Genomic DNA, 17,507 nt, shown 5'->3' with positions numbered 1-17,507 from the left:
CAGTTTTCCAGTCTGCCGGGACCTTTGCTGAGTCCAGGGAGTTTTGGAAAATTATTACCAATGCATCCACAATCCCTACCGCCACTTCCCTCAAGACCCTAGGATGTAAGCCATCAGGTCCAGGTGATTTATCCGCCTTGAGTCCCATTATTTTACCGAGTACCACTTCCTTAGTGATTTTGATCGTGTTTAGCTCCTCCCCCCCCCCATAGCCCCCTGTTTGTCCAGTGTTGGGATATTCTTAGTGTCCTCTACTGTAAAGACTGATACAAAATATTCTTTCAGTGTTTTTGCCATCTCCATATTTCCCACCATTAATTTCCCGGTCTCATCCTCTAAGGGACCAACATTTACTTTAGCCACCCTTTTTCTTTTATATAACTATAAAAACTCACTATCTGTTTTTATATTTTTTGCTAATTTACTTTCATAATCTATTTTCCCTTTCTTAATCAATCTTTTTGTTATTTTTTGCTGTCTTTTAAAGTTTTCCCAATCCTCTATCCTCCCACTAGGTTTGGCTACCTTATATGCCCTTGTTTTTAGTCAAATACTATCCTTAATTTCTTTACTTAGCCACGGATGGCTGTCTTTTCTTTTACACCCTTTTCTTCTCAGTGGAATATATTTTTCTTGGAAGTTGTAAAGTAACTCCTTAAATGTACACCACTGATCATGTATTGTCTTACCCTTTAATCTAGTTTCCCAATCCACTCTACTCAATTCCGCTCTCATACCTTCATAGTCTCCTTTATTCAAGCTTAGCATGCTTGTTTGAGATCCAACCTTCTCACCCTCTAATTGAGTATGGAATTCAACAATGTTATGGTCACTCATTCCAAGGGGATCCTTTACAAGGACATTTTTAATTAATCCTGTCTCGTTACACAGGACCAGATCTAAGGTTGCTTGTCCCCTGGTCGGTTCAGTTACATACTGCTCAAGAAACCCATCCCTAATACACTCAATGAACTCATCCTCAAGGCAGCCCTGCCCAATTTGATTTGTCCAATTAATATGATAGTTAAAATCCCCCATAATTATAGATGCTTCATTATTACAAGCCGCAACCATTTCCTGATTGATACTCCGTCCAACAGAGTTGCAACTGTTCGGAAGCCTATAGACTATGCCCACTAGTGTTTTTTTTCCCTTATTATTCCTTACCTCCACCCAAACTGTTTCATTATCCTGATCTTTTGACCCAATATCATTTCTCTGTATTACAGTGATTCCTTCCTTTATTAACATAGCCACCCCACCTCCCCTTCCTTCCTGCCTGTCCTTCCTGATCGTTAAATAACCTGGTATGTTTAATTCCCAGGCATTGTCGCCCTGCAGCCATGTTTCTGTAATGGCCACAAGATCATACCCATATGTAGTTATTTGTGCCATTAACTCGTCTATTTCGTTACGAATGCTACGTGCATTCAGATAGAGAACTTTCAAATATGTTTTGTGACACTTGGTTCCTGCTTTTGCCCTTTTTATTACTTTACCTTTTACTCCATACCTTCTGCCCCTTCCTGACACGCTCTGGTTTTTAATTTCCCCACTGCTACCTAAGTCTATGACCTTCTCTGTTGTCATTTTTATTATTTGCTCTCTAGGAACCTCCCCCCGACTAGTTAGTTTAAAGCCCTGTTTACAGCCCTAGTTATATGATCCGCCAGGACTCTAGTCCCAGCACTGGCCAAGTGAAGCCCGTCCCAATGGAACAGCTCCCTCCTGCCCCAGTACTGGTGCCAGTGTCCCAGGAAGCAAAACCCATTTCTCCCACACCAGTCTTTGAGCCACGCATTTAACTCTCTAATTTTATTTGTCCTAGCCAAATTCGCTCGTGGCTCAGGTAATAATCCAGAGATTATTACCCTTGAGGTTCTGTTTTTTAATTTGACCCCTAGCTGCTCATACTCCTTTAACAGAACCGGCTTCCTAGTCCTATCTACGTCGTTTGTACCAACATGGACCAGGACAACTGGATCCACCCCCTCCCACTGCAAGTTTCTTTCCAGCCCAGAGGAGATGTCCTTAACCCTGGCACCGGGTAGGCAACACAGCCTTCGGGACTCTCGCTCTTGGCTGCAGAGAACTCTATCTATACCCCTAATAATACTATCCCCTACCACTACAACATTTCTATTTACTCCCCCCTCTTGAATGGCCCCCCGTTCCACGGTGCTGTGGCCAGGTTGCTCATCCTCCCTGCAGTCCCTGCTCCTGTCCCCACAGGGAGTAAGAACCTCGAACCTGTTGGTCAAGAGCAAGGGCTGTGGCTCCTCCAGCTCTACCTCCTGGATCCCCGTACCTGCCTCACTCGTAGTCACACCGTCCTGTCCCTGACCATGGGCTACATCTGAATTACTTAACTTCATAGGTGTGACCACCTCCTGATACACAGAGTCCAGGTACTTCTCCCCCTCCCTGATGTGTCGCAGTGTCTGAAGCTCAGAGTCCAGCTCATCAGCACGGAGCTGGAGTTTCTGTTGTATTTCCGCAGCTCCCCGTGCTGCTGCTTTGTAGGATACTGCCACGCTGAAAGCCTGTTCTAGCGTCAGGTTTTTTTCCGAATGTAGTCGTTTCTGGGTTCCTGCACTCTGGAGCCCGCAGACAAACTTATCCCGTAAAGTGTCTGTGATATACCTATCAATTCGTCCAATAAAAAGCGACGAGTTAGGAACGTAACTAAAGGTTTTTATTGACTAAATAACAGAGCCCACCCTCGTGGGTGATCGGGTCCAACAAGGAGGAATACCAGCCAGTCGACTACCTTTATACCTGGGCAGGTAGGTGGAGCCATGGGCGGAGTCGGAGGTGGTCAGCCCAGGTATAACAGCGCGACAAGAGGCGACCTCGTATCGTGATACAACAGTGATAACGGTGATAACAATACAACAGTGATAACTATAGTGTAACGATAAAAGTGGTTTACCACATTCACCCCTTGTTTAGATTTGAGTCCGGCGGGGTGAAGTGTACTACCAGTTCTGGTATGTCAGTCTGTCCGGAGGCCTCGTAAGCCTCTCCGATCGTCGCAGCGGCGGTGCTGCATTATCCGGTGTTAGTGCTGGTGTCTGCGTGGTCGGCGAAGGCTCGTGGGGTTCCGGCATGCCGTCTACCTGGGCTGGAATTGGAGGGGTGGTGGGGGGGGTAAAGGTGGTGTCTCCGGAGTGCCCGAGGGTGCGAGGTCTCGTAAGGAGACAGTGTCCTCCCGCCCGTCTGGGTAAGCCACGTAGGCGTACTGGGGGTTGGCGTGCAGGAGGTTCACCCTTTCGACCAGGGGGTCTGTTTTATGGGCCCTCACGTGCTTTCGCAGCAAGACGGGCCCCGGAGAGGTCAGCCAGGTTGGTAGAGTGGTTCCCGTAGTCGACTTCCTGGGGAAAACAAACATTCGTTCATGGGGGGTGGCGTTAACGGCAGTGCAAAGTAGTGACCGGATGGAGTGCAGCGCTGTCGGGAGGACTTCCTGCCAGCGGGAGGTTGGGAGGCCCTTAGACTTTAAGGCTAAGAGGACGGCCTTCCATACCGTCGCGTTCTCTCTTTCCACCTGGCCGTTCCCTTGGGGGTTGTAGCTGGTGGTCCTACTTGCTGCAATACCTCTCGCTAGTAGGAACTGACGGAGTTCCTCGCTCATGAAAGAGGAGCCCCGGTCACTATGTATATAGTTTGGGAACCCGAACAAGGCGAAGAGGTCGTTCAGGCATTTAATGACCGTGGTACTGGTCATGTCTGGGCAGGGGAAGGCAAAGGGGAAACGGGAGTACTCATCAACAATGTTGAGGAAGTACACATTACGGTCAGAGGACGGGAGGGGCCCCTTAAAGTCGATGCTCAGGCGCTCGAAGGGGCGGGTGGCCTTGATCAGGCTTGCTCTGTCCGGCCTAAAGAAGTGCGGTTTGCACTCGGCGCAGGTCTGGCAGTTCCTGGTTATGGTCCTGACCTCCTCGATGGAGTAGGGCAGGTTGCGGGCCTTAATGAAGTGGTAAAGTCTGGTGACCCCGGGGTGGCAGAGGTCGTTGTGGAGGGTCTGAAGTCTATCACTTTGCGCGCTGGCGCATGTAATTCGTGACAGAGCATCGGGGGGTTCGTTCAGCTTACCTGGCCGGTACAAGATATCATAATCGTAGGTGGAGAGCTCGATTCTCCACCTCAAGATCTTGTCATTCTTGATTTTGCCCCTCAGCTTGTTATTAAACATAAAAGCGACCGAACGTTGGTCGGTAAGGAGGGTAAATCGTTTGCCTGCCAGGTAGTGCCTCCAGCGTCGTACCGCCTCCACAATCGCCTGGGCCTCCTTCTCGACCGACGAGTGTCGGATCTCAGGGCCCTGTAGGGTCCTTGAGAAGAAGGCCACCGGTCTCCCCTCCTGGTTAAGGGTGGCGGCTAGGGCGAAGTCGGATGCATCGCTCTCGACTTGGAAGGGGATGGACTCATCCACTGCGTGCATAGTGGCCTTGGCAATGTCTCCCTTAATGAGGGAGAAGGCTGCGCACGCTTCCTCCGTAAGGGGGAAGGATGTGGACTTCATGAGGGGTCTGGCTTTGTCCGCATAATTGGGCACCCATTGGGCATAGTAGGCGAAGAGCCCCAGGGTTCTCTTAAGTGCCTTAGGGCAGTGGGGGAGGGGTAGCTCCATGAGGGGGCGCATTCTTTCGGGGTCGGGGCCGATGAGTCCGTTCTCTACTACACAGCCAAGGATGGCAAGGCGCGAGGTGTTAAACACACATTTCTCCTTATTGTAGGTGAGGTTCAGCCGTTGGGCTGTACGGAGGAATTTCTCCAGATTCACGTCGTGGTCCTGCCGGTCGCGGCCGCAGATGGTGACGTTATCTAGGTAGGGGAATGTGGCCTGCAGTCCGTTCTGGTCAACCATCCGGTCCATCTCCCTTTGGAAGACCGAGACCCCGTTGGTGACACCGAAGGGGACCCTAAGGAAGTGGTATAGGCGCCCATTCGCCTCGAAGGCGGTGTACTGGCGGTCCTCGGGGTGGATAGGGAGTTGGTGGTAGGCCGACTTAAGGTCGATGGTCGAGAATACGCGGTATTGTGCAATCTGATTGACCATGTCAGATATGCGGGGAAGGGGGTATGCGTCCAGCTGGGTGTATCTGTTTATGGTCTGGCTGTAGTCGATGACCAGGCGATTTTTATCGCCGGTCTTAACGACCACGACCTGGGCACGCCAGGGGCTGTTGCTCCCCTCGATGATGCCCTCCTTCAGGAGACGCTGCACCTCAGAGCAAATGAAAGCTCTGTCCCCAGCGCTGTACCGCCTGCTCTTGGTAGCGACGGGTTTGCAGTCGGGGGTGAGGTTAGCGAACAGGGAAGGTGGCGGCACCTTGAGGGTGGATAGGCTGCAGGTGTTACGCGGTGGGCGGTTTAACCTTCGCTGGTTGTCGACTGTGAGTGGGGGGAGGGGTCCACCGTATGCTAGGGTTACACTTTGGAGGTGGGATTGGAAGTCCAGCCCTAGTAGGACGGCAGCGCAGAGCTGGGGGAGGACGAGGAGTTTAAAGTTTTTATACTCTGTACCCTTAACCGACAAGGTCACAGCACAGTAGCCGCTAATGTCCGTGGCGTGGGACCTCGATGCCATCGAGATTCGGTTGCGCGTTGGCAGGACAGGGAGGGAGTAGTGGCTCACCGTGTCTGGGTGGATGAAGCTCTCCGTGCTTCCGCTGTCGAACAGGCAGGTCGTGGCGTGGCCGTTTACTTTGATGTCCATCATCGACTTGGACAGGTGGTGTGGGCGGGCTTGATCCAGAGTGACGGAGGCTAGCGTGTAGGTAAGCGAGTCGTTGTCGTCTGCGGGCGAGGCGGTCGTCGGGTCCGGGGGCCCGGTGGCAGTCGGGCGTGGTGGGTAAAATGGCGTCTCCCACGAGGTAGGACAAAATGGCGGAGAAGATGGCTGCCCCCATAACTCACATGAGGCACTATTGGGGTCGGTTGCCTTGATCAAAGATGGCCGCCCCCATGACTCACGTGTGGGGATACTGGCCTCAGTTGCCGTGAAAGAAGATGGCCGCCCCCACAGTTCGCATGAGGCACTGCTGGCCTCTGAAGATCCGCTCCTGCAGGCCTTAGAGAAATGGCCTTTCTTCCTGCAGGTTGTGCAGGTAGAGTTCCTGGCTGGGCAGCGCGACCTCGGGTGCTTCTCCTGGCCGCAAAAGAAGCAGCCGGCGGCCCGATCGCGGGTGCCCGATGTCGGAGCCGGTACCGGGGGTGGCGGGCCCGGTCGGGTCCGGGACGCCGACGCTGAGGTAGGTCCCGGGGGCGGCGCTGCGAAGGGTATTGCGGTAGGGGTCGGGGTAGGTCCCGGGGGCGGCGCTGCGAAGGGTATTGCGGTAGGGGTCGGGCCCGAGTCCCAGGGTCGCGAGCAGTACCTGGAAAACGCCTCCTGGTCCTGATGGGCCACCTCCAGGGAGAGAGCGAGGGCTTCAGCTTTGTCCAGGTCGAGGTCTTTAGCTTCAAGCAGTCTTTGCCGTGAGTAGTCGGACCGTAGGCCTTTCACAAAGGCATCGCGGATATTATCTTCCGTATTTTCAACAGCCGTCACCGCTTTAAAGTCACAGTTCCTGCCGAGTGCTCTTAGCGCCCGTAAAAATTCAGCTACAGACTCTCCTGGCTGTTGCGGGCGGGATCTTAGGAGGTGCCTGGTGTACATGTAATTTACCGGGCTGCGGTACTGCTGTTTCAGTAGGTTGATAGCGGCCTCGTACGTAGTCGTGTCCTGTATGAGTGCGTATACTCTCGGGCTCGCTTGGGCGTTCAGAAGTCTTAGTTTGGATCTCTGCGGGGCGCCGGATTCTTCCAGGTAGGATTCGAAGCAGTCCAGCCAGTGTTTGAAGTTGAGGGCTGCGTTTGCTGCCTGTGGGTTTAGATCCAGGTACGGTGGTTTGAGGGCTTGCAGCCAAGCCGGCTGGTGTGGCTGTGCTTCTGGGAGGGCTTCTGGCTGGCCAGTAGTAGACATCTTTAAAATTTAGTCAATAAAATTGATATACCTATCAATTCGTCCAATAAAAAGCGACGAGTTAGGAACGTAACTAAAGGTTTTTATTGACTAAATAACAGAGCCCACCCTCGTGGGTGATCGGGTCCAACAAGGAGGAATACCAGCCAGTCGACTACCTTTATACCTGGGCAGGTAGGTGGAGCCATGGGCGGAGTCGGAGGTGGTCAGCCCAGGTATAACAGCGCGACAAGAGGCGACCTCGTATCGTGATACAACAGTGATAACGGTGATAACAATACAACAGTGATAACTATAGTGTAACGATAAAAGTGGTTTACCACAGTCTGCCAGTCCTGCTCCGAACTGGTAGTGCTTCGATAACTTGCGTAGTTCCGTAAGATAGTCAGCATTGTTCTCATCTTTGTGCTGGTTTCTTTTATGGAAATTGAATCTTTCTGCTATCAGCAGCGGTGTAGGGTTTAGGTGTTCCTGTAAGATATTAACAATCTCTTCAAAACTTTTCTCCATTGGTTTAGCTGGGGTAATTAAATTCCGCAATAGGCCGTACGTTCTCGCGCCCATTAAATTTAATAATACCGACGCCTTCTTTCCATTGGCCACCTCATTGGCATTGCAGTATACTTCAATTCTTTCCACATACGTGGTCCAGTCTTCTACCTCGTTGTCGAAAGCAGTGATACTGCCACTCTTCGGCATCTTGGGTGATTTAAAATGGCGCCTCCCGCGCTTTTTCTTCTTCCCCAATGGAATAAAATGGCGCCTCCCGCGCTTTGCCTTCTTCCCCAATGGAATAAAATGGCACCTCCCGCGCTTTTCCTTCTTCCCCTTGCTGCCACGCTGCTCCTAGCGTTCTACAGGGTAATGGTGGCGACCCGCGGCTTCGGCGCGTCTCACTTTTCCTTCCCCTCGTTTATTTTCTCTCCGCTGCCCGGTTCTTGAGCACCGACCGCGCCCTGTGCGCTCCACCCTCTCTCTCTCTCTTTCCTCCCGGCAACGCTGCGCGGCCCCTTTTGCAGAGCCGCTCGATCGAGCTCGAGCCCGCCGCAGTCCGGAAGGGTCAGCGCACTACCTGCTACCAGCACGATTTGCTGGAACACCTTGACTGGGGAGCCAAGCCCAGCTCTCCACAGCCTCTCCCGCAATTCTCCGAACACCGATGGATCCTTGGGCGGTTGCCCGCGGTCGACGCCCGTTGCTCTAACTTCGACCTCCAAGAAACTTCTTCTCAGGGAAAGATCCCCGTGAGGTGATGCAGTACTGCAGGTGAGTTCGAACTTGCTCGTCGTCACTGTAAAGTCCGCACCTCAATAATACACGGACTGCGGGAGAACAATTAAACAGGTATTTTACTGAACAGAGGGTGGTCACTGCCGGTACTGCAGTATAAAATCAGTTCTTCTCTTAAAGGTACATACACAACAGGAAGCATCACAGCTGGGCTCAATTCTCCTCCCAACATCCCCACATGCGCACTTTCCAGTGGTGGGGGAGGTGGTTTTGGGGTCATTTGATAGCAATCAGGAGCGAGAACCCAGGATGATTCACTCCCCCCTTCCCCTCGCTCCTTAGCCCTCGCGGAGCTGAGGCGAATCGCAGCAACCAAACCACTGCCCAGGCTGACACTCCAGTGCAGTACTGAGGGAGTGCTGCACTGTCGGAGGTGCCATCTTTTGGATGAGACATTAAGCCGAGGCCTCGTCTGCCCTCTCAGGTGGATGTAAAAGATCCCACAGCGCTGTTCGATGAAGAGCAAGGGAGTTCTCACTGGCGTCCTGGTTAATATCCCTCAACCAATGGCCCTTCACTAAAGTTATCAAAACAAAAATAATTCCAATGTGAAGCCAGCCATCATTAGGGGGAAGATTTTGCAATGGAAAGGGAGGGCAATCGATCATCATTGTCCATGTGGGAGCAAATGATATAAGCCAAGGTCTGAATTCATGCAGGATGGATTTAGGAGATTAGGAAACAAGTTTAGGAGCAGGACTTCACTGGTGTTAATCTCAGAATTACGTCCCCAGCCGTGTGCTAGAACAGGGAAGGACAGGAAGATTAGGGAAATCATTGCATGGCTAAACGTGTTGTGAAGGAAGAGGGATGTCACTTTGTTGGGCATTGGCACCAGTTCTGGGATTGATGGATTTTGACCAGGATGGGCAACATCTGAACAGAAATGGTGCTAATGTACCGGCAAAACAGGGAAGCGATTACATTTTTAAACTAGGAAGGGGGCTGCTTGGAAAATAAAACTAACCAGGATCAGTTAGGGGCCATAAATATAAGAGTAGGGGTCATAAATATACAATAGTCACTAATAAATCCAATAATGAATTCAGGAGAAACTTCTTTACCCAGGGAGTGGTTAGAATATGGATCTCGCTACCACAGGGAGTAGTTGAGGTGAATAACATAGATGAATTTAAGGGGAAGCTAGATAAATACAGGGAGAAAGGAACAGCAGGTTATGCTGATAGGGTTAGATGAAGAGGGGTGGGAGGAGACTCGTGTGGGGAATAAACGCCGGCACAGACCAGTTGAGCCAAATGTCCTGTTTCTGTGCTGTACATTCGATGTAATTCTATGTAAAGGCTCCACAATATACACCTATGTGGCCACAAAGGCAAAAAGCTGGGGCGCTCTGGGTCGGTACATCCTTGAATGTGTTTTGCTAACAGGACAAAGGAGTTCAGATACCTTAAATTAAAACATTAAAAAACTGCTGTAAATCTGAAGCAGAAACGGGAAAATGTTAGTAATCATTCAGCATCTGTGGAGAGCAGATGAGTTAACATCTTGGGTGTTTCGCCTGAACTGCCTCCAGGGTACCAATGGAGGAGATTTTCATAGTGATCTCCCATTACTGACATGTCCTTCCATGAATGTGGAAGGCCAGTGTTGCTGTAAATGGCCGATGGCATTCTTTCACACAAGTGGAGAAATTCCTGAAATTCTCCAAATCCCAGTGACTCATTCTCTTTGAGCTTTCAGATGGCGCTATCCCAGGAATGTTAGGTGCCCTTTAAATCAGATCTAGATGCCAGCAATCCAACTATAATTCCCAAACATGTATTATAATAATGTTTCCGTGTCTGGATTGTTTTCCTGTAATTTTGGCCTACAATTGAATAAATAGACACCCTCCCAGCCTAACACTAATGCCATATTAGTGCTTTGTTAGTACTGCATTAGTCCTGTGTTAATGCGGTGTTAATTCTGTTTTAGTCTTGTGTTAGTGTGGTGTTTGTACTGTGTTAGTCTGGTGTTAGTGCTCTGTTAGTGCTGTGTTCGTGCATCATTAGTGCAGTGTTAGTGCAGCATTAGTTCTGTTTTAGTCCTGTGTTAGTGTGGTGTTTGTACTATGTTAGTCCGGTGTTAGAGCTTTGTTAGTGCTGTGTTCATGCATCGTTAGTGCGGTGTTAGTTCTGTTTTAGTCCTGTGTTAGTGTGGTGTTTGTACTATGTTAGTCCGGTGTTAGTGCTTTGTTAGTGCTGTGTTCATGCATCGTTAGTGTGGTGTTAGTGCAGTTTTAGTCTTGTATTAGTATGGTGTTAGTCCTGTGTTCATGCACTGTTAGTGCGGTATTAGTGCTGTTTTAGTCTCGTATTAATGCATTGTTAGTCCTGTGCTAGTACTGTGTTAGTGTGGTGTTAGTCCTATGTTGGTGTAGCATTAGTGCGTTGTTAGTTTTGTGTTAGTTTAAAAAAAAAAAATATTTGTTTTTATGGGATGTGGGCGTCGCTGGCAAAGCCAGCATTTGTTGCCCATCCCTAATTGCCCTTGAGAAGGTGGTGGTGAGCCGCCTTCTTGAACCGCTGCAGTCCTTGTGGTGAAGGTACTCCCACAGTGCTGTTAGGTAGGGAGTTCCAGGATTTTGACCCAGCGTCGATGAAGGAACAGCGATATACTTCTAAGTCAGAATGATGTGTGACTTGGAGGGGAACTTGGAGGTGATGGTGTTCCCATGTGTCTGCTGCCCTTGTCCTTCTAGGTGGAAGAGGTCGCGGGTTTGGGAGGTGTTGTCGAAGAATCCTTGGCGAGTTGCTGCAGTGCATCTTGTAGATGGTACATACTGCAGCCATGGTGGAGGGAGTGGATGTTTCAGGTGGTAGAGGGGGGTGCTAATCAAGCGGGCTGCTTTGTCCTGTATGGTGTCGAGCTTCTTGAGTGTTGTTGGAGCTGCACTCATCCATCACGCTCCTTACTTGTGCCTTGTAGATGTTAGAAAGGCTTTGTGGAATCAGGAGGTGAGACACTCGCCACAGAATACTTAGCCTTTGACCCGCTCTTGTTGCCACAGTATTTATGTGGCTGGTCCAGTTAAGTTTCTGGTCAATGATGACCTCCAGGATGTTGATGGTGGGGGATTCGGTGATGGTAAGGCCATTGAATGTCAAGGGGCAGTGCTTAGACTCTCGCTTGTTGGAGGTAGTCATTGCCTGACACTTCTGTGGTGCAAATGTTACGTGCCACTTATCAGCCCAAGCCTGAACGTCATCGCGGTCTTGTTGCATGCGGGCAGGGACTGCTTCATTACCTGAGGAGTTGTGAATGGCACTGAACACTGTGCAGTCATCAGCGAACATCCCCATTTCTGACTTTATGTTGGAGGGAAGGTCATTGATGAAGTAGCTGAAGATGGTTAGGCCGAGGACACTGCCCTGAGGAAGTCTTGCAGCTGTGATGATTGACCTTCAATCACCACAACCATCTTCCTTTGTGCCAGGTATGACTCCAGCCAGTGGAGAGTTTTCCCCCTGATTCCCATTGACTTCAGTTTTACTAGGGCTCCTTGATGCCACACTCGGTCAAATGCTGCCTTGATGTCAAGGGCAGTCACTCCCACCTCACCTCTGGAATTCAGCTCCTTTGTCCATGTTTGGACCAAGGCTGTAATGAGGTCGGCAGCCGAGTGGTCTTGGCGGAACCCAAACTGAGCATCAGTGAGCAGTTTATTGGTGAGTAAGTGCCGCTTGATAGCACTGTCGATGACACCTTCCATCACTTTGCTGATGACTGAGAGTAGACTGATGGGGCGGTAATTGGCCGGATTAGATTTGTCCTGCTTTTTGTGGACAGGACACACGTGGGCAGTTTTTCACATTGTCGGAAAGAAGCCAGTGTTGTAGCTGTACTGGAACAGCTTGGCTAGAGGCGTGGCTCGTTCCAGAGCACAAGTCTTCAGCACGATAGCCGGGATGTTGTCAGGGCCCATAGCCTTTGCTGTATCCAGAGCGCTCAGCCATTTCTTGATATCACGTGGAGTGAATCGAATTGGCTGAAGAATGGCTTCTGTGATGGTGGGGACCGCAGGAGGAGGCCGATATGGATCATCTACTCGGCACTTTTGGTTGAAGATGGTTGCAAGCGCTTCAGCCTTGTCTTTTGCACTCACATGCTGGGCTCCCCCATCATTGAGGATGGGGATATTCATGGAGCCTCCCCCCCTGTTACTTGTTTAATGGTCCACCACCATTCACAACTGGATGTGGCAGGACAGCAGAGCTTTGATCTGATCCGTTGATTGTGGGATTGCTTAGCCCTATCTATAGCATGCTGCTTCCCCTGTTTATCACACATGTAGTCCTGTATTGCAGCTTCTCCAGGTTGGCACCTCATTTTTAGGTACGCCTGGTGCTGCTCCTAGCATGCTCTTCTACACTCCTTATTGAACCTGGGTTGGTCCCCTGGCTTGATGATAATGGTAGAGTAAGGGATATGCCAGACCATGAGGTTACAGATTGTGGTGGAATACAATTCTGCTGCTGCTGATGGCCCACAGTGCCTCATCGATGCCCAGTTTTGTGCTGCTAGATCTGTTCTGAATCTATCCCATTTAGCACGGTGGTAGTGCCACAGAACACGATGGAGGGTGCCCTCAGTGTGAAGACGGGACTTCGTCTCCACAATGACTGTGCGGTGGTCACTGCTACCAATACTGTCATGGACAGATGCATCTGCGACAGGTAGATTGGTGAGGACGAGTTTAAGTAGGTTTTTCCCCTCGTGTTGGTTCTCTCACCACCGCAGGCTCAAACTGGCAGCTATGTCCTTCAGGACTCAGCCAGCTCGATCAGTAGTGGTGCTACCGAGCCACTCTTGGTGATGGACATTGAAGTCCCCCACCCAGAGTACATTCTGTGCCCTTGCTACTCTCAGTGCTTCTTCTAAGTGGTGTTCAACATGGCGGAGTACTGATTCATCAACAGGAGGTTTCCTTGCCCATGCTTGACCTGAAGCCATGAGACTTCCTGGGGTCCGGTGTCAATGTTGAGGACTCCCAGGGCCACTCCCTCCCAACTGTATACCACTGTGCCACCACCTCTGGTGGGACAGGACATACCCAGCGATTGTGATGGAGGAGTTCAGGACATTGGCTGAAAGGTATGATTCTGTGAGTAGGACTATGTCAGGCTGTTGCTTGACTAGTCTGCAGGACAACTCTCCCAATTTTGGTACAAGTCCCCACATGTTGCTGAGGAGGACGTTGCAGGGTTGACTGGGCTGGGTGTGCTGTTGCCGGTGCTGGGTGTGCTGTGGCCGGTGCTGGGTGTGCTGTGGCCGGTGCTGGGTGTGCTGTGGCCGGTGCTGGGTGTGCTGTGGCCGGTGCTGGGTGTGCTGTTGCCGGTGCTGGGTGTGCTGTTGCCGGTGCTGGGTGTGCTGTTGCCGGTGCTGGGTGTGCTGTTGACGGTGCCGAGGTCGATGCCGGGTGGTCCGTCCGGTTTCAGTTTTATTATTATGTTTTGTAGCAGTTTGTTACAACTGAGTGACTTGCTGGGCCATTTCAGAGGGCAGTTAAGAATCAACCACATTGCTGTGGGTCTGGAGTCACATATAGGTCAGACCAGGTAAGGACGGCAGATTTCCTTTCCTAAAGGACATTAGTGAACCAGATGGGTTTTTACGACAATCCGATAGTTTCATGGTTACTATTACTGATACTAGCTTTTTAGTCCAGATTTATTTAATTAACTGAATTTAAATTCCCCAGTAGTGGGATTTGAACTCACGTCTACTGGATCAGTAGTCCAGGCCTCTGGATTACTAGCCCAATGACATTACCCCTATGCTACCATTCCCAAGTTCTGTGTTAGCGCTGAGTTTGTCCTGCATTAGTGCTGCTTTAGCACTGCATTAGTGCGGTGTTAGTGCTGTGGTCGTCATGTGTTGGCGCTGCGTTAGTGTGGTGTTCGTCCTGTGTTAATCCTCTATTAGTGCTGTGTCAATGCTGCATTTTGGCTGCGTTCATCCTGCGTTAGTGCCGTGTTAGTGTGGTGTTAGTGCTACAATAGTGTGGTGTTAGCACTGCATTAGTCCTGCGTTAGTCCTGTGTTAGTGCTGTTATTGCAGTGTTAGTCTTGTGCTGGTGCTTTATTATTCCAGTGTTGGTCCTGTGTTAGTGCTGTGTTAGGGCTGTGCTTGGGCTGTGATAGTGCTTTGCTAGTGCTATGCTAGTCCTGTGTTAATCCTGTGTTAATCCTGTGTTAGTGTGGTGTTAGCGCATTGTTAGCAGTGCTGCGTTAGTGCTGCGTTAGTGCTGTGTTGTGTTGAAGCACTACACATTGTTGAGTTTTGTACTTAGCCATGTAGAGAACTTCAGTCGAGAACTTCAATTCTGTCCTGTCTATCTACAGCTTGACTGCCTCAAATTACACATTACACTTCTTCGGCAGTGTAAGTAATCTCAGCCATTACTTTATTCTCACTCTGCACATGGGGTGGGTATCTCACTATGTCTCCTGAAGGTGTTGGTAAGTGCTGGGGTCACGGTCAACATCCCATAGAATTGTGCAATGGAAGAGCCCCAGAGCTGGACCCCTTGTACAGTCCCACGCTGTAGTGTTGATGCATCAAATGACATATTCCAGACAAAGTGTTGCGTGTGTATCGTCCTCCCACTTCCTGATTGGTGCAACTAAATCTTGTTAATTACACCGGGCGGTATTACTAAATGTAGCTATAAAAATATTGGAGATGGGGGGAAAAGGCTGCTTGACCGACAGTCAAGAATCATCCAATTGGTTTCTGCCGGGTTCGCTTTCCAAGTGGTACCGGAAGGCAGTGCCCGTGAGGATGGGCATGTCGGGTGACCAATGGCGGGAGCGTGGGAAGGGCGGTGTGGCTGTAGGTGGGAGAGTCATGTGATAATTCCTCCAGGAATACATCTGACCAGAGTTGGCAACCCTACCGGATGGGCAACACCGCTTGCTTCGCTGCGTTCTGGCCTGGGAAGTACAAATCGAGGCCTACATGTGTCTCCTGACACAAGCCTTCAACAAGGCCTGAACTGTTGTTAACAAACCCTTAACAAGCAGGGATTTCTTTTCAATAACTCTCCTTACCCACATTTCACACACACACGGTTTAGTTACAGTAGTTACAGCTACTGTTTCATTTCAGTAAGATTCAGAGCAAAGTAATTCAGTCCGGGAAATAAACAAATGATGTGGCTGTGATTTATTATTTTCTTAAACTACAGCCAATCTTTATCAGGAATATCAAACATTTTTTCCTTGCCATAATTCTTGTTGCCATGCCGGAATACTTCAGTGATGAAATGAATGGTGGCCTTTGTCTTCTGAGTGGGTGAATTGTTGGGCTTGGCAGGGGCACCATGATGTCACAAGTGTCCTGATTACACCTGTCAATTAGGTCCAGACTGCTGCTGCCCATTGTCATGTGACCTTATCTCAGAAGTCTGAGATGTGTTTTCCATGTGTGTGAAGAGACAGCTCCAAGAATACCTTCCTCCCTATCTTTCAACTTTCTGTCTCTCTCTATCTCTTTGTATCTGTCTTTGTCTCTCCCAGTTACTCTCTTTTCTGTCTCTCTCTCCCTGTTGCTCAATTCAATTCAATTTAATTCAAATGCTTTATTGGCATGAAAGTTTACAGGGAACCATGTTGCCAAAGCTTACATAACAAAAAGTACAGGTTTCCAACATTCTGTAGGTGTCAAACGTTTTTTTGACCCTCGTTGGGTACAGACAGTATTAAACAGTCGTTGACCCTCGTTGGGTGCATTCAGTATTAATTTAAAACAGTCATTGGGTACCTTCGGTATTGATTTAAACATTTTTAGCGTATATATGCTATGGGTGTGCTCGTTAGTCACTCAATGTTCCTCAGGTTGTGACATGTTGTTACATATTGGGCACCAAGATATGGTCTGTCTCCCTCCCCCAGGACTATTCTTAATTTTGACAGGTCATCCAATTCTTTGAAATCTGGGGTTGTAAGGCTGAGCTTGTCAAAATATATGTTTCTTGTCTCGTTGAATTTTTCGCATTTTAGGAGGAAGTGCACCTCTGTCTCAACCTCGCCGGCCAGACAGTGATCACATATTCTATTTTCTTTAGGTTGCCAGGATTTCTTGTATCTTCCTTTTTCAATTGCCAGTTGGTGGTCGCTTAGTCTGTATCTGGTGAGGGTCTGTCTCTGTTTTGTGTCTCTGATGGTCGAGAGATAGTCTGCCAGTTTATATTCTCTTTTTAGGGCCCGGTAGCATTCTAATCTGCTTTGGCTTTTGGTTTTTGTGTTCCAATGTTCCAGGTAGATTTCTTTGCATTGTTTAATGATTTGGTTCACTCGGATTGGTGTTTGGGGAGCAGTGTTGGTCTGGGACTGGTCAGGGTCCGGCTGGGTAGGAGAACTTAGTTTCAGTAACAACTGACTCAGGGGGCTCGTTTCTGGGTTCACCTCTTGGGTCTGGAGGGCTTTGAAATGAAGGGTGTCTGGGGAACTAGATTTGAGGTGATTTAGAAAGTTTAGTGCTCATTTTTGGATGTTTATTATCAGTGGGTATCTGCCTAGTTCGGCTCTACATGCATTTGTTTGTGTTTTCCTTTGGGTGCGAAGAATGCTTCGGCAAAATTCTGCATGTAGGGCTTCTATTGTGTGTTTTTCCCATTTAGTGTAGCTATGGTGATTGAGTGGGCCCCATACTTCACTACCATACAGCGCAATGGGCAGGATTATATTATCAAATATTTTGAGCCAGATTTTGATTGGAATTTGGATGTTGTAGAATTTTCTTTTTATTGCATATAGGGCTCTTCGGGCTTTTTCTTTTAGTGCGTTCACTGCTATGTTGAAGCTCCCTGATGCTGTAATGGTTAGACCAAGGTAAGTGTAGCTCATAGTGTGTCCTATGATGGTATCACTGAGAGTAAACTGGTATTTGTTTTCCTGACATCTGGGCCTTTTTTGAAAAATCATGATGTTGGTTTTCTTTAGATTTACTGTCAGGGCCCAATTTTGGCAGTATTTGTCGAGTAGGTCTAAATGTTGCTGTAATCCCTGTTCTGTGGGAGACAGCAGAACCAGGTCGTCCGCATAGAACAGGGATCTCACTTCCCCATCCAGGAGAGAGAGACCCGGTGACTCGCTTTGCTCCAGCTTGTCTGCTAACTCATTTATGTATATGTTGAACAGGGTCGGACTCAAGTTGCAACCCTGCCGGACGCCTCTTCTCTGGGTGAAGAAACCGGTGCGTTTGTCTCCAATTTTGACACCGCATTTATTTTTCAGATACATCG

Source organism: Somniosus microcephalus, chromosome 8 (genome assembly GCF_052327205.1).
Source record: "Somniosus microcephalus isolate GS21.2 chromosome 8, FLI_Smic_1.0, whole genome shotgun sequence".
NCBI lineage: Eukaryota > Metazoa > Chordata > Chondrichthyes > Squaliformes > Somniosidae > Somniosus > Somniosus microcephalus.
This window is presented reverse-complemented; position numbering follows the sequence as displayed.